The sequence below is a fragment of the Chlamydotis macqueenii genome, chromosome W, assembly GCF_036417535.1.
Source record: "Chlamydotis macqueenii isolate bChlMac1 chromosome W, bChlMac1.mat, whole genome shotgun sequence".
In the NCBI taxonomy this organism is placed as follows: domain Eukaryota; kingdom Metazoa; phylum Chordata; class Aves; order Otidiformes; family Otididae; genus Chlamydotis; species Chlamydotis macqueenii.
The window spans coordinates 6,434,819-6,461,190 of record NC_141592.1 but is presented as its reverse complement, the minus strand read 5'-3'; the positions used below and the strand labels follow the sequence as shown (position 1 = coordinate 6,461,190).

General features: G+C 44.9%; 1 pseudogene; it reads right to left on the bottom strand.

Annotated features, from left to right (window-relative positions):
• Positions 1 to 1,158: 1,158 nt before the first annotated feature.
• Positions 1,159 to 26,372, bottom strand: part of LOC147596558 (Krueppel-like factor 9) — a 37,960-nt pseudogene continuing 12,746 nt past the window's right edge.

Genomic DNA, 26,372 nt, shown 5'->3' with positions numbered 1-26,372 from the left:
CGACCCTCGACTCAAAAGACTGAGCATGTGCAAGTGGGTGGGGAATATTATAATGATTTCTAGGAAAACTAATGACTATGCATCAATATTCCGGGAATTGTTGATGATTATGTGTGAAGTTACTGAACTTATTCCGTCTGGATTTCCAGACCGGCATGCATGCTAGGTGGCAGGATCCCCCGTGCATCCGGCGCCACAATAAAGAATGCCTGCTTCTTAATGCTCCATTGGTGTTAAGGAGTTTGATTCCCGATTTCGGTGACACTGTTATGCATCCTTTCAAACAAAACACAGCAAAATAAAGCACTGTTAGTGACATTTCTGTAGTACAGTACTGTATTTATTGTCAAATGAAAGTATAGGGTTAACTAAGAGATGTATTTTTCTGCCCTCATACCCCAGCCACATTACACAGACTGATTTCTATTTTTTTCTAAGTAAATAATAGAGTTAAATATACATACTGTCAGAAAATGACTGAGCTGTTATGGCTTTTTTTGCTTTAAGTATCTGCTTGCATTATACACATTTTTACTGGAAATAGTGCAGCTTATATTCAAAAGTATAGTTAATACAAAGAAAAATTTAAAAGATACATTACTTTAATGGGTCGTCTTGAGTATAAATTCACCTTATTTTTGTGTATCAATCAGATGTTATTAGTAACAAATGCAATGTTTCTCTTAACCACCTTTTTAAATGATGTAAACTCACTTTTAAAATTGAGTTTTTATTTGAGAATTTTTAAGTGACTCAGAACATGGTTTTACTCAATAATTTTTAAATACAAACAGCATTACGTTGTTCAACAAAACATGTCCATGACACAGAAATCACGAAGACCTTGGAATCACGTTACTGTGGTGTCACAGGGTATATACACCAGTGTCAATGCTTTAAATTACAAAAGAAAGTCATTGCCTAGTCCAGTCACCATCCCTTCCCTCACTTACTCTGCAATTCACTTGCTTAAGACTGTTGTTCCTAGCAAAGGGTGGGAAGGGAGGCATAGTGTACTTGTTTCTTAAACTTCAGCTACACGTGCTTTCAAACCGTGAGTAGAGACTGTGAACAGCACTGCAGCGGACTGCTCTTGCACTGTTCACCATGTCCTTGCTGCGACTCACTTCTACTCTCCTCCCTAGGCCAGCTCTGCCTTCACAAGGAGCTGGACTTTTTGGATCGCTTGATCATACTGGGGTGAAAGTTGGTGTGGCGCCAGGCATGCTTTGTCAGATGGTCACTCCGCATGAACCGCTTCTCGCAGAGGGGGGCAGAGGGGGCACAGAAACTGTTTTTCACCTGTGTAGGTTCGGTAGTGCCGGGCGAGCTCATCAGAGCAAGAGAACTTTTTAAGGCAGCCAGGCCACGTGCAGGGAGGAAAGGATGACAAGAAATTTAGGGGAGGGATATAAATACCAGCACATACAAACTTTGCTGCAACAGGACAGCTGAGAAGTTGGGGAATATGCTGCTGAAAAGCTGCCTTTATTTCTTGCCATGATGTCAGTGTCTGCAGAGCTGTTGATCGCTTACTTCATCAGGTTTCAGTCTCACCTCTAGCAGAAGCCAAAATCCCCTCCAACCACATGAAACTCTCAGTCTAGTGCAGAACCTTACATGACTCTCAATGATATCATAATAACAGATGAGCTCTGCCTATTCCTGTTCATTTTTAATGTGCTCACTACAGAGATTTGAGAAAGGAACACCACTATTATTTCTCTAACACTTCAATTCTGATTAATAAAATAATCTGTAACCATTAGAAAATAAGTAAAAAAAAAAAAAATCACCTAGGACAAGTAATGCCAGTCTGGGAAGAATTGAGTGGGGAGGGGATTGGGAGAGCTGTGCAGCCCCAGGGCTACAAATATGCACAGTAAAAATGCTGTGGCTGTAGAGAGAAGGCTTATGCTACCCCTCTTTTCCTTTCCCTTTCTCCCAGAAATCCAAGCTGCTCCACAAAGTAAAGGATTCCCCTCAATCTCTTAGATGGCTGATTTGAGGGCAAGAAAAATATCTCCTGATTCACAGCTCTATCAATACAAATGTTTGCTATGATGGTAAAGAACAAAACCAAACACCTTAACCTAAAATACACTACACCTTTGTTTTAAAAACAAGGATGTGAGGAGTGAGCAATACTCACTATAATTTCCCTAACATCCCAAGTCCCTGCAGTTCACCTCTGCAGATTGCATGGCCCTTGCATACAGTCACAGACTCAATTCTTCCTGATCTGCAAAGCTGACTGTGGTGAGTTGACCTTGGTTGGCTGCCAGACTCCCACCCAGTCACTCTCTCACTCTCCCTCCTCAACAGGACAGGGGGAGAAAATAAGATAGACAAGCTCATGGGTTGAGATAAAGGTAGGTAATGACAAAAGAAAAGGCAAAAAGAGGCAGATGCCTCCCATCAGCAGGCAGATGTCCAGCCACTTCCTGGGAAGTAGGACCTCAGTACATGTAGCAGTTGATTCGGAAGATGGAGTTAATTTTCCTGTCAGTAGCTGGTGTGTTTTGGATTTCCTATGTGAAGAATGTTGATAAACACACTGCTGATATGAGTTGCTGCCAATGAGACCAAAGACACTGTCTGGCTTTCCAAGTCTCACTATGGGCTGGTGCAGGAAGCTGGGCAAAAGACAGACAGAATAATTGACCCAAACTGGCCAAAGAGAGTATTCCATGCCATAGACGTCATGCTCAGTATATAAGTGGGGGGTTGCCAAGGCAGGGAGCATCTTGATCTCTGGCATCCCTTGCTCTCTCCCTCTTGCTCCTTTGCTTGCTGCTTGGTTTCGTTTCCATGATCGCTGCTCAGGACGGGCTGTATCGGTCATTGGGACATCAGGTGGTGAGAAATAGTGCATTGTTCATTTTGCATACTTTAATAACCTTATATTCTGTTATTATTGTAGTTTTCCTTTGCTATTCTAGTAAACTGTCTCCATCTCAACCCATGAGGTTTCCTTTCTTCCCAATTCTCTCCCCTACTCTGCTGGGGAGGGAGATCGAGTAACTATGTGGTGACTCGGGCTAAACCACAACACTAATGACATGTATAAGTCCACATTCTTCATTTTGAGACAAATATGCACTGTCAACAAAATATTAGTTGGGGGAATAGAGTAACAGAAGGAACACTGGACAACTAAGGAGTTACTCCGAGAGCAACTGGGGAGCAGAAGAATTTGGAGAAAACCTGATGGAATTTGGAGGAAAGCACAGAGACAGGAATTGCTGGCAGGGGATTGAGGTGTTGGGAAAGGGCCATAGGAGAGGAAGATGATTGGCATGCTGCTATAGTGAGAAGGTGGACTGGTTATCACCTCTCTTATCTTTTGCTTCTGCTGTTGCTACTTGCCTTTATTTTTCCACATTTTCCCTGCTGAATTTCAACATCTGCCACAGTAGTTGTGACTGTTCACTCAACCCCTGCTCAGAGTTTGACGAACACACAGCTCCTGCTAAGGCCTGATGCATACTGAGAACAGCGCAATTAAGTCAAAGCAAGGGCAATACATAGGCAGGACATAATGGAGAGTGTCGTGGTTTAGCTACAGTCAGCAATCGAGTACCACACAGCTGATCAGTCACCCTCCCTCTCCCCAGGGGACAGGGGAGAGAATCAGGAAGAAAAGAAAATTCATGGGTTGAGATAAAGGCAGTTTACTAGGATAGCAAAAGAAAAGATAATAATATATACATATATAATAATTATAATAATACTTATAGAAAAAAGAATTAAAATAATGATAAACACAAAACAAACAAAAAAATTAACAAGAACAACGAATGATGCACAATTTCTCACCACCTGACAACACGATGACCGATACAGCCTGTCCCAAGCAGCAATCACAGAACAAAAAAAAACCTGTAAACAATCCCAGAACAATTCTGAACAGTGAGAGAGAAAAAAACAAGAGAGCTCATCAGCTCACCTCCCCACTTAAGTACTGAGCGTGACATTTATGGCATGGAATACTCTCTTTGGCCAGTTTGGGTCAACTGTTCTGGCTATATCCCTCCCAGCTTCCTGTACCTGCACATTAGCAAAACTTGGGAAGCCAGACAGTGACCTTGGTCTCTCTAGCAACAACTAACATCATCAGTTTGTTTATCAACATTCTTCACATAGGAAATCCAAACCACATCAGCTACTGAGAGGAAAACTAACTCCATCCCTGCCAAAACCAGGACAGTATCCACCCCTTTTTCCATACCATCTACGTCATGCTTTAATATATATACACACAGATATAATTCCCTCAATCTATGGGCCTCCAAAATGTCTGTTGAGTTCATTTAGTCCATGACTTTGGGCTCCATCTGTCATAATAGTCTTTCAGGGCAGGAGGGATCATATGTAGTATGGGATTGTTGCATGCTGCATCTGGAGCTCACAGTTGGTACATCTGGCGTGACTGGTGTATCATATCCACGATCTGCAAGTTGAAGATGTTGATCTCGAGGAAGAGCTGTCTTCCTTTCCCTCAGGTTTTATTGCTGAGCATGACATCACATGGTATGGAATACCCTTTGGTCAGTTTAGGTCAGCTGTCCTGGCTATGTCCCTTCCTAACCTCTTGCCCACCCCCAGCGTAGTAGCCTTTGGAAGGTGATTTGCAGAGAAAGCCTTGATGCTGTTGTCGTAGTTCAGCCCTGATCAGGACCAGACTACGCAGTCTGTCTCTCGCTCCCCCCACCCTCCGAGAGAATAGGAGGAGATGATATAAGAAAAAAAAACAGCTCAAGGTTTGAGATAAGGACGGGGAGAAATCCTTAAAGTTACCGTCACGGGCAAAACAGACTTGACTTGGGGAAAACTATTCATTTATTTCTAAAACTAGCAGGAGAATGAGACAGGGAACAAGATATCCTTCCCCCCACCCCTCCCTCTTCCCAGGCTTAACATTATCTCTACTACCTTCCCCTCCCGAGCGGCACGGGGGGGGAAGAGGGAATGGGGGTCGCGGTCAGTTCATCACGCGTTGTTTTACGCCGCTGTATCATCGTCAGGGGAAGAACTCCTCGCATTCCTCCTCTGCTCCAGCGTGGGGTCCCTCCCACGGGCCACAGTCCTTCGTGAAACTGCTCCGGCGTGGGTCATCTCTTCCATGGGGTGCAGTCCCTCTAGAACAGCTGTCCCAGCGGGCCCTCCACGGGCCACAGCCTCCTTCAGGCCTCCACCTGCTCTGGCGTGGGGTCCTCCACGGGCTGCAGGTGGATCTCTGCCCCTCCGTGGACCTCCATGGGCTGCAGGGGGACAACCCGCTCCACCATGGTCGTCACCACGAGTTGCAGAGGAATCTTGGCCAGGAGCCGCATTACTCCTCCCCCTCCTTCTGAACTGACCTTGGCGTCTGCAGCCGTTCCTCACAACAGGCTGGCAGACGTCTCTCAGGATCCTTTTTACATCTTATTCACTTCTCATCTCCTCTCCACTTCTTGCAGCCAGGCCGGGCCGAGTTGGGCCCAGTCGGCTGCCCGGCGGGAGGCCAGAGGGTGAGGCCTGCAAGGCCCATGAGGCTCGCGCCTCCCCCTCTCTGCCCCCCGCTCAGCTGCTTCACATCTTCTCCTCCTCTTTTTCCTGTTTTCCCCTACTTAAATACGTTATCGCAGAGGTGTTATCACGGGACATTCTGCTACCAATTGGCTCGGCCTTGGCCAGCAGCGGGTCCGCCCTAGGCCCGGCCGAGTCCACTGAACAAAGGGGAGCGACTTCTAGCAGTTTCCTACAGAAGCTACCACCTTAGGCCCCCCCCCTCACTAACAAAACCAGAACAGCTGTGCAAGCACTGCTCAGCAGTAGCCAAAACACTGGCATGTTATCAACATATTTCTAGTCACAAATGCAAAGCATAGCACTATATGGGCCGCTATGAAGGCAGTTAATTTCATCCTGTTGTCTCACAAGGAGAGTTTGTTTCCCAGTGTGCAATACGCCAATCTCACACACAGAGCAGAGATATCAGTTTATTTCGAAGTTGCGCAAAGTCGGGTGCTAGGTGGATTTCCAAAATCTATGTTGGTTTTGTTTTGTGAGGGAGGACCTATGGTGGTAGCTTCTGTAAGAAGCTGCTAGAAGTGTCCCCTTTGTCCAGTGGACTCGGCCGGGCCTAGGGCGGACCCGCTGCTGGCCAGGGCTGAGCCAATTGGTAGCAGAATGTTCCCTGATAACGCCTCTGTGATAACGTATTTAAGAAGGTGAAAAATTTAAAAAAAAAGGTAGTAGAAGATGTGAAAAAACTGAAGCAGGGGCAGAGAGGGGGAGGCGTGAGCCTTGTGGGCCTTGCAGCCCTCACCCTCTGGCCTCCCACTGGCCTGATTCGGCCCAGCCCAGCTGCAAAAAGTGGAGAGATGTGAAGAGAACCTGAGAGGCATCTCCCTGAGCTGATTGTGAAGAATTTCTTGTGAGTGGAAAGGCTGCAGACACCAAGGTCAGTGAAGACGGAGGGGGAGGAGTAATGTTGTTCCTGCCAGAGATTCCCCTGCAGCCTGTGGTGAAGATCATGGTGGAGCAGGCTGTCCCCCTGCAGCCCATGGAGGTCCACAGAGGAGTAGAAATCCACCTGCAGCCTGTGGAGGACCCCACGTCGGGGCAGGTGGATGCCTGAAGGAGGCTGTGGCCCGTGAAGGGCCCATGCTGGGGCAGCTGTTCTGGAGGGACTGCACCCCGTGGAAAAGGACCCACACCAGAGCAGTTCATGAAGGACTGTAGCCCATGGGAAGGGACCCCACGCTGAAGCAGGGGAGGAATGTGAGGAGTTCTTCCCCCGAGGAGGAAGGAGTGCCGGAAAGCGATGTGTGATGAACTAACCATAACCCCTATTCCCTATTCCCCTCTGTGCCACTCAGGGGAGGGGGGAAGGAGGTAGAGATAATTGAAATTGTTAAGCCCAGGAAGAAGGAGGGGTGAGAGGTTTAAATAATAAATAAATAATTTTCTCCAAGTCGAGTCTGTTTTGCTCGTAACGATAAATTTAAGGATCTCTCCCTGTCCTTATCTCAAGCCTTGAGCTTTTTTGTTATATTATCTACCCCTATTCCCTTGGAGGGTTAGGGGAGTGAGTGAGAGACTGTGTAGCTTGGTCCTGAGCAGGGCTAAACTACAACACCTACTATGCATGCTCAAAGGTAGGGGTCTTTACTTGGGCTGGGGTCTTCAGCTCGAGGGGTATGATCTTCAGTATTATAATGAGGATAGTTCACTTAAGGACTTCCATTATCGCTCTTTTGCTGACTACTGCAATTTGTTTAAAAACATTTTAATTGGCTTACATACTTTTCATGATATATGTTGCTCTCAAGGATAGCAGTCCCTGATTAGGTGTCCCAAGTTCATCACTCCTGTCAACGAACATCTTGACCTTCTGAGAGGACTAACTCTCACATTTCAGCTAATTGCATAGGTCAAAAGAAAAAACTGGTCTTCTATTATACACATACTTGTATAATATTGAATTCAGCCAACTACAATTATCCCCTTTGAGACTACCTAGGAGTATTTCTTAGATAAGTCTCATTCTTTCCTTGGATCGCTTGATTAGTGCTGAACAACACTTATAGGTACATTGTAATAATCTATACAAATATATAAAGATAATCATTATTAAGTAAAAGAAGGATATCGACTTCTCTATTCTCTTAATATTTTATCCCAAAGAAATTAATATATGTACAAAGATATACTATCAATCCTAATGTCCCTAGAAATGTGAGAAAATATAGGATTAGTTCCCCTTGAGTACAATATATGTGGACTATCAATTCCACCTGAGTCCAAGGCCAGTTGATTTAGTTCCAAGTCATCTTGATCATCATTTCAGTGGCGCAGTTTCTCTTGACATCAACTTTTCTGGGGCGGTATCTTTCACTCATGTGTAATGGATCCAAGAGTCTATCCCTTTCACATTAATAGCTGTGGGAGTAATCAGTAATACTAAATGCAGTCCTTTCCAGCATTCTTTCAGAGGTTCATCTTTCCAGGTCCAGATGTAGACCTGTCTCCTAGCTGAAAGGTATGTACTGGAGTGTTTAATGGAACAGGTGCCCTCTCATTTAGAAACCTGTGAAAGGAAGACAAAGTACGCACTTATCCTGGTTTTGACAGGGATGGAGTTAATTTTTCTCTCAGTAGCTTGTATGTTTTGGATTTTGTATGTGAAGAATGTCGACAAAAACCCTGATGATATGACTTGTTGCTAATGAGACCAAGGTCACTGTCCAGCTTTCCAAGTCTCGATGATGTCCAGGTGCAGGAAGCTGGGAGGGATACAGACAGAATAATTGACCCAAACTGGTCAGAGAGAGTATTCCATGCCGTAAACATCATGCTCACTGTGTAAGTGAGGGTTGCTCGGGAGGGGACATTTCTCTCATCACTCTCTCTTCCTCTTGCTCCTTTGCTTGCTGCTCGATTTCATTTCTGTGATCACAGCTCAGGACGGGCTGCATCGGTCATTGGGACATAGGGTGGCAAGAAATTGTGCATTGTTCATTTTGCATATCTTAATATCCTTATATTATGTTATTATTGTAATCTTTCTTTGCTATTCTAGTAAACTGTCTTCATCTCAACCCATGAGTTTTCCTTTCTTCCCAATTTCTCTACCCCATCCTGCTGGGGAAGGGGAGGGAGAGAGAGAAACTGTGTGGTGACTAGGGCTAAACCATAATAGTCATTTTGGTGCCCAAAATGGGGCATGAAGAGGCCTGGCTAGATCAGTCAGGAGATCATCAGACTTCAATCTGAGGATACAAGGTTCGAGCCCCAAGTCAGACCTGAAGGGTAGAGATAAGGACAGGTTTGAATATAGCGTATTGAAAACAGATTTGTTACAAGCATTCAGTATGCCAATTTGGTCATTGCTGGCCACAATGTTGTTTTATTTGCTCTCGGAGATATTTTTAGAGCTTTATTGGGCAGCACCCTACTTGCTGTATATGCTGTTTGTTGGGGCTTATGCACAGCTTATTAATTCTGAGATTAAAGGTATCGCTCTGCTTTGATATGTGGCACTGGCTGGTTTCGTGAGATCACTGGTAGCATGACTGGTTTTGTACTTGTATTCAATGGCAGCAGGCAGCATGCAGAGCAATGCGGCAGCAGCAGCTCAATCTGGGTATTTCGGAAGCCATCTTGTCAGTGTTGTTTGGAATTATACTTCTTGGTTAGGGAAGCCAGGCCGTGGGCTGGTTGTTTACAACTTCTCCCAATTCGTCCAGCTAATTTCAACAGCTTTTGAGAATTTGGAATACCCTTGGGATACCCCAACCACTGCGTTCATGTTGGCAGGTCTCTGGCAGCTACCTCAGATCTTGATCTTGATTAAGTTTAAACAACTATTTAAGAATACTGTGGCTGCCATAACCCTGGCAGCAGGCACTGCAGATACCCCAACCCCAGCAACAGACACTGTGGCTACTCCAGTCCCCACTACAGATTCTGCAGTCACTTCAGCCCACACGACAGGCACCGCAGCTACCCCAATCCCCGCTACGGGCACTGCGGTTACCTCAGCCCCCATGACAGGCACTGTGGATACTCAAACCCCAGCAAGCAGTACCACAGATAAACCAAAAAAACAACCCGTGCCGGTATCAGTTGCTCCTGTACAGAAGAAATACACAAAAAAAATCAGTTCACATAGTGAAAGACGATGAGGAACCAGGGACGTCACAAGAACAGGGAGATGACCCATGGACATCCATAGATCCAGATGAAACTGAATGTTCCCAACCCATGTGGCGGAAGTTTGTACAGAGTGCACCGTCATCGCATGCCAACTCGTTGGCAGCAATGAGTTGGAAAGATGACAAGGCACCACTGGTACGTGCAGTGACTAATACGAACACAATCTCTCTTCCTCACTATGGGCTTGTGTCTCGACTGTGGAAAGACTGACCGAAAGATCCGTCTGTTCGGAAAACAGAGGTTTTCCCTGGAAAATTGCTGCTCCACTCTCCAGTGGGCAGTTCCCCAGACAGCATATAAGGGCTGATCTCACCTCTGATCCTATGGAAGGGACTTCTGATTCATATTCACAAAAAAGTGACTAGAAAATATTATAAACAGGACTAGAGGGGCCCTGCCTCCAGTCAGGCAGAGGAGAGGGACAACTGAGTTTACTGGACTGTACAGATTTGATGGCCTGGCACAACACACTCACAAGAGTATAAGGCTCTAGTAGACACCGGTGCACAGTGTACCCCAATGCCATCAAGCGATAAAGGGGCACAACCCATTTGTATTTCTGGATTGAAAGGGGGATCCCAACAGCTGACTGTGCTGGAGGCCGAAGTGAGTTTGACTGGGAATGAGTGGCAAAAGCACCCCATAGTGACTGGCCCAGATGCTCCATGCATTCCTGGTATAGATTACCTCAGGAGTGGGTATTTCAAAGACCCAAAAGGGCACCGGTGGACTTTTGGTATAGGCACCATGGAGACAGAGGAAATTAAACAGCTATCTACCTTGCCTGGTCTCTCGGAGGACCCTTTCATTGTGAGAATGCTGAGAGTCAAAGAACAACAGTGAAGCAACCAGGCCTCATTAACAAGCCTAAGCCAGAGTTGACCCATGGATGATCTGTATCGCATTGCTATGTTCAGCAGGATTGTGTTATTTTAATTGTAACTTCTTCAGTATACACAGAGTGTGAGAAAGTACATCATAAGAATGGGTAACAACTCTTTGGCCTTGTTTATGAAAAAACAGAAGATATGCAAGAGAGAAGCGTTACATCACAGCAACTCCCTTGTTTCCTCTTTTGAGCTCTGGCCAAGCTTGGGGGGGGGGGGGCAACGGGGTAACTGAAATCAGATGATTCTGCATTGTAGAATAATGAAATAAATTTGTTTATTTTGCACTATAAAAGGCTGGACCCTCTTGCAGCGACTTTGGAGACCTCACCTACGAGTGGACACACTGCGTAGGACCTCCCAATTGTGGGGACAGGCTCTTCAAATCCTCGCTGTAACCGGGGCTCGCCAGCAACTGCGTCTCTGGATGATGGTAATGTATTAATAGGGCAATTGGCAATGTATCTTTCTCAATCACTATACTTATTTTCATGTAGTAATGATTGGATGCATTACCTTTAAATGCTATTACTGTTAATCTGTTGATAATCACTACTAAACCTTTATAAAATTCTCTATTTGAATAAATCAGGTAAAAATTAAGTTTGTGGAGTATTTTGGTATTTGAACCTTTTGTGCTGATCCTGCTCTGAGGTAAAATAAAAGGGTACCAATCACGACCACTACAGTGCACCGGCGGCAATATGGCACCCACTGAGATGACCTGATCCCCATCCATAACCTGATTTGTCAACTGGAGAACCAGGGAGTGATCAGCAAGACTCGCTTACCCTTTCACAGTCCCATATGGCCAGCGCAAAAATCTAGTGGAGAGTGGAGACAAACAGTGGACTATCGTGGTCTGAATGAAGTCATGTCACCACTGAATGCTGCTGTGCCAGACATGCTAGAACTTCAATATGAACTGGAATCAAAGGCAGCCAAGTGGTATGCCACCAGTGATATCGCCAATGCATTCTTCTCAATCCTTTTGGCAGCAGAATGCAGGCCACAGTTTGCTTTCACTTGGAGGGGGGTCCAGTACACCAGGAATCAACTGCCCCAGGGGTGGAAACACAGCCCCACCATTTGCCATGGGCTGATCCAGACTGCACTGGAAAAGGGTGAAGCTCCAGAACACCTGCAATACATTGATGACATCATTGTATGGGGCAAAACAGCAGCAGAAGTTTTTCAAAAAGGAGAGAAAATAATCCAAATCCTTCTGAAAGCTGGTTTTCCATAAAACAAGGCAAAGTCAAGGGGCCTGCACAAGAGATCCAGTTTTTAGAAGTAAAATAGCTAGATGGGCATCATCACATTCCAATGGATGTGGTCAACAAAATAACAGCTATGGCTCCACCAACAAACAAACAGGAAACACAGGCCTTCTTGGGCATTGTGGGTTTCTGGAGAATGTATATTCCAAATTACAGTGTGGTTGTAAGGCCTCTCTATGAAGTGACCTGAAAGAGGAAGGATTGCAAATGGGGCCCTGAGCAAGGACAAGCCTTTGACCAAATTAAACAGGAGATTGTTCATGCAGTAGCCCTTGGGCCAGTCCTGACAGGACAAGATGTGAAAAACGTGCTCTACATTGCAGCCAGGGAGACTGTTAACAAGCTGTGTGGCAGCTCCATGGACATCAGTCATGGAAAGAACAAACGTGTGGGTAACTATGGCTAATGCCACAGGACAGGACACCATTTGTCTGTCTGTATCATCTGCAGATAACCCTTTCAGAACATGCTTGGTCAGCCTGCCAGATAACGGTAGGGCGGTAACTCTGTGTAAAACAACAGCAGCCATGAGCACTGGGTACTGAACCACAAGAGATAGAACTTTTGGGATCAGTAAAGATGGACTTCTGTCTATTTTTTTTAACTATTCAGAAGCTAATGTTACCAGAGGGGTAGTGATTGCAAATGCTTCAGAACCTGCACAGTGCAATGACACAGTGTGGTGTAATCATGCGAGCACTAACATATCAAAATCCAGCACTACTCCAGTGGCCTCCCTGATGGTGTGTTTTTCATATGTGGAGACTGTGCGTGGGCAGGGATACCCTCCCATATAAAAGGGGGCCCCTGCACCATGGGAACCTTAGGAGTGTTTAGACCCAATAATACAATGACTTTACAGCATAAAAGACCTAAATGAAGTACACCTAGCTTTGAATCTGACTGCCAAGATGTTCTGGTTTTGTTTAGTGAGGGGAGGGCCTAAGGTGGTAGCTTCTGTAGGAAACTTCTAGAAGTTTCCCCTTTGTTCAGTGGACTCGGTCGGGCCTAGGGTGGATCCACTGCTGCCCAAGGCCGAGCCAACTGGTAGCAGAATGTTCTGTGATAATGCCTCTGCGATAACATATTTAAGAAGGGGAAAACAGAAAAAAAAAAAAAGAGAGAAGATGTGAAGAAGCTGAGCGGGGGTAGAGAGGGGTAGGCACGAGCCTTGTGGGCCCTGCAGGCCTCACCCTCTGGCCTCTTGCCAGGCAGCCGACTGGGCCCAACTGGGCCCGGCCCAGCTGCAAGAAGTGGAGAGGAGATAAGATGTGAATGAGATGTAAAAAGATCCTGAGAGGTGTCTGCCAGCCTGTTGTGAAGAATTTTTCTTGTGAGAGGAACGGCTGCAGGTGCCAAGGTCAGTGAAGAAGGAGGGGGAGGAGTAATGCGGCTCGTGGCCAAGATTCCCCTGCAGCCTGTGGTGATGACCGTGGTGGAGCAGGTTGTCCCCCTGCAGCCCATGGAGGTCCATGGAGGAGCAGAGATCCACCTGCAGCCTGTGGAGGACCCCACGTCTGGGCAGGTGGAGGCCTGAAGGAGGCTGTGGCCCATGGAGGGCCTGTGCTGGGGCAGCTGTTCTAGAGGGACTGCACCCCATGGAAGAGATGACCCACGACGGAACAGTTTCATGAAGGACTGTAGCCCATGGGAGGGACCCCATGAAGGAGCAGGGGAGGAATGCGAGGAGTTCTTCCCCCGACCATGAAGCAGCGGTGTGAAACAACGCATGATGAACTGACCGTAATCCCCATTCCCTCTTCCCCCCTGCTCTGGGGGAAAGGTAGTAGAGATAATGTTAAGCCTGGGAAAAGGGAGGGGTGGGGGGAGGTTATCTTGTTCCCTGTCTCATTCTCCTGCTGGTTTTAGAAATAAATGAATAGTTTTCCCCAAGTCGAGTCTGTTTTGCCCGTGACGGTAACTTTAAAGATTTCTCCCCGTCCTTATCTCAAACCTCGAGCCATTTTTTCTTATATTATCTCCCCCTATTCTATCGGAGGGTGAGGGGAGTGAGAGAGGGACTGCGTAGTCTGGTCCCTATCGAGGCTGAACTACGACACAAGACAATATAGAGTTTTGGAACCCAAGTGAAATTATTACTGCTTCAGTCTTTGCACCTGGTGTGGCAAGTGCCCAGGCAGTAGCTACGCTAAATAAATTGGACTGTTGGCTTGCTAAGCAAACGCATACAACTGCATTGGTACTATCAACGCTGTTAACTGATGTAGATTCTATACACTACGCTACTTTACGAAACAGAACCGCTGTTTGCCTGCAGAGCACATACTTGACAGGCCTTGATGCATGCGCTGGCCACGCGTGCAGAAACGTCTAGTCGGTACTCTTTCACTGAACCTGCTGAGGGGATAAACAGAGGTGACTTGGAGCGGAGAGAAAGGACCCAGAGCACGCTCTATGAACAACAGGGGATGCCCTGAAGGTGCTGCGCCTGCCCCGTTTCTCTGCTCTGACCCGGCTGATCATCACCCTCCTTCTCAGCGGTGTCTCCAGTGTGGTCGGGTTGGTAACAGAATAGAGCAGCAATAGATTTTTTTATTATTAGCACAAAATCATGGTTGTCAGGATTTTGATGGGCTTTGCTGCATGAATCTGTCTGATTGTTCAGAATCTATTCACAAAAGTATTCAAAACTTGCAAAAAGGAGTACAGAAACTGCAACAAAGGGATGATTTTGATATATTCAGAAATCTTTTTGGTGGATTGATATAAGCTTATTACAAATAGCTGTAGTATGCTTATTCATTCTTTTTATATATGTATTTTGATCTGTATTCCGTGTGTGTTGATATGTGTGCAAACTTTAATAGATAAAGCATTGAAACAAGCCTCTTCTCATAAACAAAGAAGAGGGAGATGTGGGTATTTCTTGAGCCGGTACGGTGTCAGTGAAAGCACACCGACCTTGGGAGAGGGATACAATCATGCTCGCTGGAAGAAAGCCATGGAATGAGAAGGGAAGCTTTAAGATACAAGACATTGTTAGCAGAATTTATGGCTTGTTTCAACAGAGGCTTGCAAAAAACTAGTCACTGGCTTTGTAGATAAGAAGGTTGCTGGAGTTGTTATGTCTGTAATAGTAGAAGAATGCTGTAGTAGAAAATTACTAGAAAGTAGTGAAACTTAGTTTTGCTTAGCAATCATGAATATGTATAACATGTGATCAGTAATTTTATTGGCTAAGCTTGTGTGTGGCATAACTGTTGACTGGACAAGAATGAAATAAGGATGGATTATGTTACTCTTGAAAGAAGCCATTATTATAATTTTAGCATTGTTGACCATGGCATGTGTTCTCCCTTGTATTTTACAATGTCTACAAGAAGCCCTCATAAGAGCTTTTGATAGAAGCACATATGCTGTGCTGTTAAAACAAGAAGGAGGAATTGTTGGGGACGACGAGTATCAGAAGCCATGGGAATGAGAAACAAGGGACTTTCCAAGAGAAGGAAAACAAGATAAAGGACACCTGGTGGTGGTTGGGTGATCAGAGGGTATATAAGCACATAAGCTGTAACAATAAATGATTTTTGTTTAGCATGCAGCAGGGGTCCGTGACTACGTTCCCACAGATGTTCAAAGGGAGGGTCCCTGTTGGATATCTGGAGAATCAGGGACACTTAGTGAACAATCCAGACCAAATGGAATTGTTATGTTTGTGAGCAGCAGGCTTCAAGGATATCGCAGAGACCGCCTGTGAGAAAGTAATAAAGCTACCTGTGAGAAAGTAATGAAGCAACCTTGAGAAGAAGGAAAACAGCTGGCATACGTGACTGAAAACAGAATGTGAAAACAGGGTGCAGGTGGAAAGGATTGTGCGTGTGAACAAAGAGACTTAACGAATCATATTTTAGCTAGGAGCGCGTGCATGACAAAGTTAGCCAATTAGTAGAGAGCTTGCGCATGATACGGAACTAGAAGGGCTATATTAACCGGGATGTATCAACAATAAATTGGCATTTGCTTAATCATATTGGTCGTGAGCAGTGTCCGTGACTTCCGCGTCAGCAGGTGGTGCCTGAACAGGGACCCTCAGATCCGGTGTTGGACATCCCGACGAAGCCGAAGAAGGAAAGAAGAAAAGAAGAAGGAAAGAAGAAAAGAGGGGACGGAAGCCGGTCGAAGGCAAGTGCTGCCCCGGCACTCGAAGATGCTAGCGCAAAAGGTACAAAAGGTACAGTGGGAATCTTGTCTTGGCCAGGCGAGCGGCCGGGGAGGAGATGGGGTCCACACTGACCAAAGAGGAGTCAGCAGTGGTTAAGCTCCTCCAACATATGCTCTCTATGAGAGGACTGATTTATGACTCGGCCGTCCTAGAAGCTTTGCTGCAGTGGGCAAAGAAAAGGGAATTAATCCCCACAGTTGATGCTGCTTTTAAAGCCCCAACATGGGAAAAAATAGGGAAAGAGCTGTGGGAAGAAATAAGTAAGGGATCAAAGGAGGCGAGCAAATTCTCCACCGTGTGGAGGTTGGTTAATGAAACATTGAAAAGTATGAAAGTCGAACGTTCAGTCGTCGCGTCTGCTTTCGCGGCTTTAACTCCAGCTGGCGGGTCCACCTCTGCCACCAGCATGCTGTTCTCGGGTTTAACGAGCCCTGCCGCCGCCCTGGCTCGTGCTGAGGGTGGGGGGGTTCGAGCCCCAGCAGGGACTGCAGGGACTGCAGCCACAGCCCCCATAACCATGGATATGCTGGCACCAGAAAAAAAGAAAAAAAAAAAGAAAAGAAAAAAGCCAGTGCAGGCCCGGCATTATGAGCCTCTTCGCCGGCACTGACAGCTCCATTTTATTCCCCGTTACCACCTTCTTCCCCGCCGTCACGGCGTGAGGAGGATGAACATTTATTCGTCTTAAAAGACGCACAGTTGCAGGAGACACTAAAAAGGCTGGAAGCTCTAGAGGCTCGCCTAGAAGCGCTGCCGGAAAAGTTGTCGGCCCCTTTGCCTGTGCCATACCTAGGACTGCCAGCGCCCAACCTGTTCGTTCCGAACGGAGCACCGGGTGAGATCAGTCCTCTTTGGAGATCGGTTCGCACCTTTGGCGGCATTTGGGCAAGGAATGTCGGTGGGAGGGGCTGGGGACCCGACAATGCCAAGGAAAAAGCAGCGGGTAAAGAGCCTCGGTCCCCGAGACCAGAAAAACGAGAAGCACTGCTTCAAAGGAACATAAGTCAGTTTTAACGATTCTAACAAAAATGTTAGAGGAACAGAACTGTGCTATCAATAACACTGACCTGAAGAGCTTGTTGACTTGGGTGTCCGCTCACGTAGCAGACGCTAACATCTCTAATATCTGCACAGTGGGCACCTGGGACACCATAGGTATTAGACTGTGGGACTGTGTAACACGGAGTGAGCCTGCTGTTCAAAAATTATTACTGGCATGGCATGTAATGTTTGAAGCCTTAAAGAATCACACGCAGAAGTGGGATCCGACAGCACCCGTCACCCAGTCTGCTCCTCCGTCCGTGGAAACAAAGACTAACAGCGAGCTGGAAAATCCCTTTGATCCAGGTCCCATTGTTACTGTTCAGTGTTGTTGGTGTGGACGTAAGCTTATTCCAGCTGATCTGTATTTGTGCTATTGCTTAGTGTTTGGGTGTATGTGGTGTCGCAGGTCGATCCCGTTAGAACAAGTGATACATCCAGGTTGATATTATTGCGTATAAGGCACAGCGTTAAGTTATAAGATCTTTAAGTGGAAACGGACAGGCAGTGCAAACAGAGAAATTAACAGATTACAGTCCGGAGGCAAGTAAAAAATTTTCCTAGACAGGTATAAGCAGTCTGTGTGTGTGTGTGCATATAATCATGAACTAAATGGTATGGAATAAGGGGTGAATGCTGTCTTGGTTTTAGCAGGGATGGAGTTAATTTTCCTCTCAGTAGCTTTGGATTTTGTATGTGAAGAATGTTGATAAAAACACTCTGATGATGGGAGTTGTTGTTGATGAGACCAAGGACACTGTCTGGCTTTCCAAGTCTCGCTAACGTGCAGGTGCAGGAAGCTGGGCCAAAGACAGACAGAGTATCGGTCATTTGGACATCAGGTGGTGAGAGATTGTACATTGTTCATTTTGTATATATTTATGTCCTTATATTTTGTTATTATTGTAGTTTTCCTCTTAGTAAACTGCAGCGTAAGGCAAAGTGTGATTAGCTGACCGTGGCCCCCATTCCCTCTTCCCGCTCCCCCCACCCTGTCCTGCTCAGGGGGCGGGGGAAGGAGGTGGAGATGGTGTTAAGCCCGGGAAGAGGGAGGTGGGGGGAGGAGGTTGTCTTGTTCCCTTTCTCATTATCCCGCTTTGGTTTTAGTGATGGGTGAGTGGTTTTCCCCAGGTCGGGTCTGTTTTGCCTGTAGCAGTGGCTTTAAGGATCCCTCCCTATTCTTGTCTTAAACCTCAGGTTTTAGTTTTCTCCTCTTATATGCCTGGGGACATGGCCGCCGCCAGGCGCGCCCCCCTGCCCCCCACCCCAACATGGTTAACAGATACTCCTGTCTGAGTCGGCCAGTGGCCTTTAGCAAGAGAAAAGCTGCACCATTTGAATGAGTGAGCTGACGAACAATTACAGCTTGAACACATACAGGCAACAGACAGTTCCTAGAATACACCTGTGTTTGTAATACAGAAAAAATCGGGTAAATGACAACTCTTACAGGATTTAAGGGCAGTAAATGTGGTAATTGAGGATATGGCACCTTTGCAACAGGGGTTACCATCTCCTTCAATGATACCTCGAGATTGGAATGTTATCATTATTAATTTAAAAGATTGTTTTTTCACTATACTGAAAGAAAGGGGTTAAAGAAACTCTAATAGATATGGCATTTATTGATTATTGCTGTGCATGCTAATACATATGATGCTTTATGCTTTACTAACTAGCTATTGTAAAAACTATCGGGGGGGGGGGGAAGTCTTGCATTCCTCGCAAGGGCAGCTCCTGATAAGAACCGAGGGGCCTTGCTTTGTGCTTTGAACTCTTTATCTGAAGCGAGAAGTCCTGCACCTCCTCACACGGACAGTTCCTGATAAGAACTGAGGGGCCTCCTTCAAGAACCAGCTAAAACCAACCAAATGACTCCTTGGAACTAATTTTAATACCCAATGACTCCTTGGAACTAATTTTAATACGAAGTGGGGATAGCTCATGCATATGTATAGGCATGTTTTTTGAAACTTCATGTATATGTAACACTTGGTTGTATAAATTCAAAGTGAGTTGCCACGTCAGGTGCGCACGGTTTTGGCAGGACTACCCCCCGTGCTGCCCGGCGCCGAATAAACATACCTACTTTACAATCTTACAGATTGTGGAGTCTGTTCTCCGCACGTCAATACCTTTACATCCTGAGGATGCTCCACGATTCGCATTTTCTGTGCCTTCAATCAATGCGGGAGAACCCAATCAGCGATATCATTGGACGGTACTTCTGCAGGGTATGGAAAACAGTCCAACCATCTGCCAATGGTACGTCACAAAGGCCATAGCACCGGTAAGGCGCTTGCATAGGAACAGCCTCATTTATCATTATATGAATGATATCTTGATTGCAGCACCCGATGATTCTCTGGTGAACAGAGTTCTTAATGATATCACCAGTGCATTATCCCGATTTAAATTGGTTATTGCTCAAGAGAAAATTCAAAAGGTATGTCCCTAGCAGTATCTCGGCTGGCAAATTACTGAAAAAACAACTAGGCCGCAAAGGTTAAAAATCCCTCAAACAGTGTTTACCTTAAACGATTTGCAGAAATTGCTGGGAGCTATCAACTGGGTATGCCTGGCTCTAGGCCTCTCTACAGAATTGCTTTCTCCACTATTCCAGATACATAAGGGAGACGCAGATTTAACCTCTCCTAGGAGACTGACTCCAGAAGCACAAATGGCATTACAAACAGTTTTGCTACAGATCTCCATTCATTGGCCTAAGCAACCGATGCTGATATTTTTAGGAGAATTAATGTTGCATCCAGCAACTCATCTAAGTTACACTCCCATAAAAAAAAAACAACGCCTTAACAATATTTACAGATGGATCAGGAAAAACGCACAAGACCATGATTGTGTGGAAGAAAAATGCTAAGTGGCATCATTGTTGACGCGGAAGTAACGGACACTGCTGACGACCAATATGATCAAGCAAATGCCGATTTATTGTTGATACATCCCGGTTAATATAGCCCTTCTAATTCCGTATCATGCGCAAGCTCTCTACTAATTGGTTAACTATATCATGCACGCGCTCCTAGCTAAAATATGATTCGTTAAGTCTCTATGTTCACGCGCACGGCTCTCTCCACCTGCACCCTGCTTCACGTTCAGCCCCCAGTCACGTATGCCAGCTGTTTTCCTTCTTCTCAAGGTTGCTTCGTTTACTTTCTCACAGGAAGCTTCATTACTTTCTCACAGGCGGCCTCATTATTTTCTCACAGGTGGCTTCAGTACTTTCTTACAGGCAGCTTCAGTACTTTCTCACAAGCGGCTTCAGTGATGTCCTTGAGGCCTGCTGCTCACAAACATAACAATTCCATTCGGTCTGGATTGTTCACTAAGTGCCCCTGGTACTCCAGGTATCCAACACATCATGACATACAATTGGTAGAAGGTTCAACCCAAATTGTAGAACTTGCGGTGGTGGTACGAGCTTTGTATAAGTGGAAATATTAATCCCTCAATATTGTCTCTGATTCTGCCTATGTGGTCAATGTAATACAATGTGCTGAATGGGCAATGTTAAAGGAAATTAATAATCCTTTGTTGTATGACCAGTTTCAACAGCTATTATCGGTATTACAAGTGCAGGATCATCCTTACTCTATTGTACATCTGAGAGCTCACACTTCGCTTCCAGGACCTGTCACAGAAGGTAACACAAGAGCAGATGCTCTCACTAATGTGGCCCTCATTGCAAACACACTCATGCAAGCTAAGCTATCCCATGAATTTTATCACCAAAACCCTACAGCCCTTCAACAACAGTTTAAGCCGACATGGGAACAAACTTGGGCAATTGTGCATTCCTGTAGCAGTTGCCAAAACACAATTATGCCACCTTTATATGGGGTTAATCCGCGCGGTTTGTGCTCTCAAGAATTATGGCAATCTGATATAACTCATGTCCCGTCATTGGGCCAACACAAATAGGTACATATAACTATTGACACCCATTCTTTGGGGCATCGAGCATGTTACTGGTATCCCACATAACCCCACTGGACGGGCAGTCATTGAATGTGCCCATGGTACACTTAAAAATATGCTGGTAAAAAAAAAAAAAAAAAACAAAACATTGGAGTGACAATTCTTCCCCAATACAGAAACATTTTGGATCATCTACTGTACATGATGCCATCCAAGGGCAAGCTCCGGTGATGGTTAAGAATCTGGAAACAGGTAATTGGGAAGGACCATTCCCTCTTATGACGTGGGGGAAAGGATATGCTTGTGTCTCTACAGGAGCAGTGAACAAGTGGATCCCTGCACGATGGGTACGACCAGTGCTCCAAGCTGCCTTGCGTTCGTCGGATTGTTAAACAAGCTGTGTGGCAGCTCCGTGGACATCAGTCACAGAGGGAACAAACGTGTGAGTAACTATGGCTGGTGCTGTGGGGCAGGACACCATTTGTCTGTCTGAATCATCTTCAAATAAGCCTTTCAGAACATGCTTGGTCAATCTGCCAGATCAGATAGCGGTAGGACGGCAACTCTGTGTAAAACAACAGCAGCCGCGAGTGCTGAGTGCTGAACTACAAGAGATGGAACTTTTGGGATCAGTAAAGATGGACTTCTGCCTATTTTTTTTTAACTATTCAAGAGCTAATGTTTCTAGAGGGGTAATGATTGTAAATGCTTTAAGACCTATATATCGCAATGACACAGAATGGTGTAATCATGCAAGCACTAACATCAAAATCCAGACAGCATAAAGGACCTAAACGAAGTACACATAGCTTTGAATCTGATTGCCAAGATAATACAGAGTTTTGGAAACCAAGTGAAATTATTGCTGCTTCAGTCTTTACACCTGGTGTGGCAAGTGCCTAGGCGTTAACTACGCTAAATAAATTGGGCTGTTGGCTTGCTAAGCAAACAAATGCAACTGTATCGGCACTATCAACGCTGTTAACTGATGTAGATTCTATATACTATGCTACTTTACAAAACAGAACCGCTGTTAGCCTGCAGAGCACATATTTGACAGGCCTTGTTGCATGCGTTGGCCACGCATGCAGCAACATCTAGTCAGTACTCTTTCACTGAATCTGCTGAGGGTATAAACAGAGGTGGCTCGGAGCGGAGGAGAGAAGAAGGACACACTGTATGAACAACAGGGGACGCCCTGAAGGTGCTGCGCCTGCCTCCTTTCTCTGCTCTGACCCGGCTGATAATCATCCTCTTGCTCAGCGGTGTCTTTGGTGTAATCGGGTTGGTAACAAAATAGATCAGCAATAGATTTTTTATTATTAGCACAAAATCATGATTGTCAGGATTTTGATGGGCTTTGCTGCATGAATCTGTCTGATTGTTCAGAATCTATTCACAAAAGCATTCAAAACTTGCAAAAAGGAGTACAAAAACTGCAACAAAGGGATGATTTTGATATATTCAGAAATCTTTTTGGTGGATTGATATAAGCTTATTACAAATAGCTGTAGTATGCTTATTCATTCTTTTTATATATGTATTTTGATCTATATTCCGTGTGTTAAAATGTGTGCAGACTTTAATAGATAAAGCGTTGAAACAAGCCTCTTCTCATAAACAAAGAAGGGGGAGATGTGGTATTTCGCTGAGCCAGTATGGTATCAGTGAAAGCAAACTGACCTTGGGAGAGGAATGCAATCACGCTCGCAGAAAGCAAGCCATGGAATGAGAAGGGAAGCTTTAAGATAAAAAACATTATTAGCAGAATTTATGGCTTGTTTCAACAGAGGCCTGCAAAAAACTAGTCATTGCTCTTGTAGATAACAAAGTTACTGGAGTTGTTATGTCTATAATGATAGAAGAATGCCGTAGTAGAAAATTACTAGAAGGTAGTGAAACTTAGTTTTGCTTAGCAATCATGAATATGTATAACGTATGATGACAGAAGTCTGGATTGTTCAAAAACAAAAAGGGGGATTTGTTGGATATCTAGAGAATCAGGGACACAGTGAACAATCCAGACTGAATGGAATTGTTATGTTTGTGAGCAGCAGGCTTCAAAGATATCGCGGAGACCGCCTGTGAGAAAGCAATGAAGCAACCTTGAGAAGAAGGAAAACAGCTGGTATACGTGACTGAAAACAGAATGTGAAAACAGGGTGCAGGTGGAGAGGATTGTGCGCGTGAACAAAGAGACTTAACGAATCATATTTTAGCTAGGAGCACATGCATGACAAAGTTAGCCAATTAGTAGAGAGCTTGCGCATGATACGGAATTAGAAGGGCTATATTAACCGGGATGTATCAACAATAAATTGGCATTTGCTTGATCATATTGGTCGTGAGCAGTGTCTGTGACTTCTGCATCAGCAGGTCCCCTCTACACATCATGCAACTGATGCTACATGGAGTAAGTGGGTTGCACTGATCACACAGCAAGCTCGAATAGGAAGCCCCAGTCATCCAGGGATCTTAGAAGTAATCACAGACTGGCCAGAAGGCAAAGATTTTGGAATGCCACCAGAGGAAGAGGTGACACATGCTGAAGAGGCCCCATATATTTTGTTATTAATGTCATTTTCCTTTGCTATTCTAGTCAACTGTCTTCATCTCAACCCACAAGTTTTCCTTTCTTCCCAATTTCTCTTCCCCATCCTGGTGGGGAGGGAGAGGGAGTGTGAGCAACTATGTGGTTACTAGGGCTAAACCACAACACAATGATATATTAAAACTATCCCAGGAGTGTTTCCAGCTTGGAAGAGTTGGAAAGAAAATCAAGAACTCCAATATTTCTTGACACTGTGTAGTTTAACACAACACACAAGCTCACTTTACATTTACAGATCACAAAAAAGGTGTCATTTACAGGCAAGTGTGCCTTGGATTAACTCCTCAGACACAGCAGCTGAGATGAATGGCCAGGCTAAAGTCTTGAGGAATTAATAGCTCAGAAGCCAGGATGACAACCAGCAATGGAAAGCATTGAATAACTTTAGAGGGAAGTATGGGGGCAGAGGAGTGGGGGGAAAATGGCATCCAGAAGATGTGATGTCAAGGAGGAAGATGATGGACTAAATAAGCTGAGATTTAGCCACACAATGGGCCCTTAAAGCCCCAGTGAAATGCACATAAATAATGTAGTAATTTTAATAGTTTAGGCTTCTAATTATATGGTATTCCTCGACAGTCAGACTACTCTGTCCCAGAATGACCAGCATGTGGTAGTTTTAGCTAGATGAGTAAGAGTTTGCATGTTAAGGCCAGCTACAGCAGTCTGCTTCCTGTGCAATTTCTTTCCTCATCTCACAGCATGACTGGCTCTTGACCAAGGAAGAAGGAAGCTGAAATAGCAAAATGCCAGTTTAGCCTGGTGCATTAACCCAGAGCAGGGTGGAAACATCACTGCAAGCCATTCTGACCTGTAGGTTATTTTTTACAGATTTCTTGGCTTCCTGATGTATGTTTTTAAATGTGGTTGGAGGCCTTTTGGAATAAGCACTGCCTTTATAGAAGAAATTAAAACTGTATGTTTGCTCATATACACATGAGGGCCATGAACCCAGGGCAACACTGGGAGGCGCGCACAACTATATAGAGCACTTGTGTTATGGCACCATGCTAACTGGTCTCTTCTGGCTTTGCTCTGCTTGATGTCTGCACATGACATTTGAGTCAAGCATTTTACTTGTACTGCTCTTTTACTATCTCACAGTTTCTGTCACAGGTTCTTGAAGCAGGCATCAGTGAGTGGTGCAGAAAAGCTTTCTGAATCCCCCAGGGAGTGTGAGAGAAGTGCTATAAATCTTGCATGTGTGGAAGCATCTAGTATATGGCTCTGTATCAGGTACCTACACTCCAGAGCAATGGAGAAAGTTCAGGCATCCTGCCCCTTCCCCAGAAGCAACATTTCTTATAATCTTATAATGAAATAAATTCATTTGAAGTTTACTGGAATAGATGTCTGCAGAATTCCCATTCTTTGTCCTGTTTGACACTAAGGACATAGTGGTGGACATAACAGCACAAGCTAACATCAGTTCTCCATAGATCTTTTTTGAAGTCTAAAAAACTTGCACTTCTGCATATAAAGCCATTGTGGATCCTTTTGATCTTTGTTCTCTTGTTCCAGTTGATCTTTTCTCCCTGTTCCTTCTCACATGCTCTCCCTCAAATGGAGAGTTTTTAATTTCTCTGCAAGTTTAAACTCTGTATCTAAGCTGGTTTTTATGAGCTGAGGCAGGTAACTTTCTAATTTTTTCTGACTAAGGAGGTCAATTATTTAGCTTTTTTTGGTCCTGCCCTGAAACATTCCAGATTTTCCACATTGTGGTCTCGTGCAGTTTCGGGGGGGGGGGGGGGAATAGAAAAGAAAAAAGAATATAAAGTCTGCATTAGTAGATTCATTAATAGTACAGGTATTATACCAAATATCCTGATTCATGATTTGTCTTCTCACTACAGGAAGCTGTTTTAGATGTGGATGACTGAGGTTAGGAGCTGCAGTTCAGTGGCTTTAACAAAGATGACTTAATTTAGATAAGCAAGTGATAAAGCAGTTCTGGTCTGTCTTATTTTTCCAGAAGGAAAATGAAAAAGTGTTTGAAAAAGCTGAAGACAAAATTGATAGTCACACACTTAGGCTATTAAAGGCTTATAAAAGGATGTGCACTAGGACTGGACCAAACTTAACTTCTGTGGTGCAAACTCAATTTAAAGTTCACTCCACAGCATATTAACTTAAAATTAAGTGAATTACTGGAATTGTTTGAGTACTGACTTTACAGAAGACTTTCAGAAATTGCTGGTGGTGTGGATGGAAGTCCGGCCAAGATGAGCTGTTTGTTAGACTTGCTTTGGTTTTCTGGCTGACAGTAGTGAAGTTGGACATAGACATGGGTCCAGAGTCTAGGATCTATGTTAGCTAATGTAGAACAGTTTGTTATCAAATAATGCTAATGATACTGCTTCACACATTAACTAGGAAGTCAAATGGACTGTAGTTGCAGTTGCATGAACGAATACCCTAATTAGACACTCTTGACTGATGTATGTACAAAACAAGATACCATCAGGTACATGGTAGGAATTTGCTGCCTAGGATGCATAATAGCAACTATATTAAGTATCAAAACTGAAGCATGGTTCTGAGTTTGACTTATCTCATTCTATGTCTACCCATGTGACATGACATAGCTGTAGCCATTATCTACTGCTGCAGGGACTTCCACCTCTGCCTGCAGCACCTGCACAAAAATCCAGAGGTACAGAACTACAGCAGGGCTGACCCCTTCCTATCAGGGATTTGAGGGAGCTGATGGGAAAGAGGGAGATGGG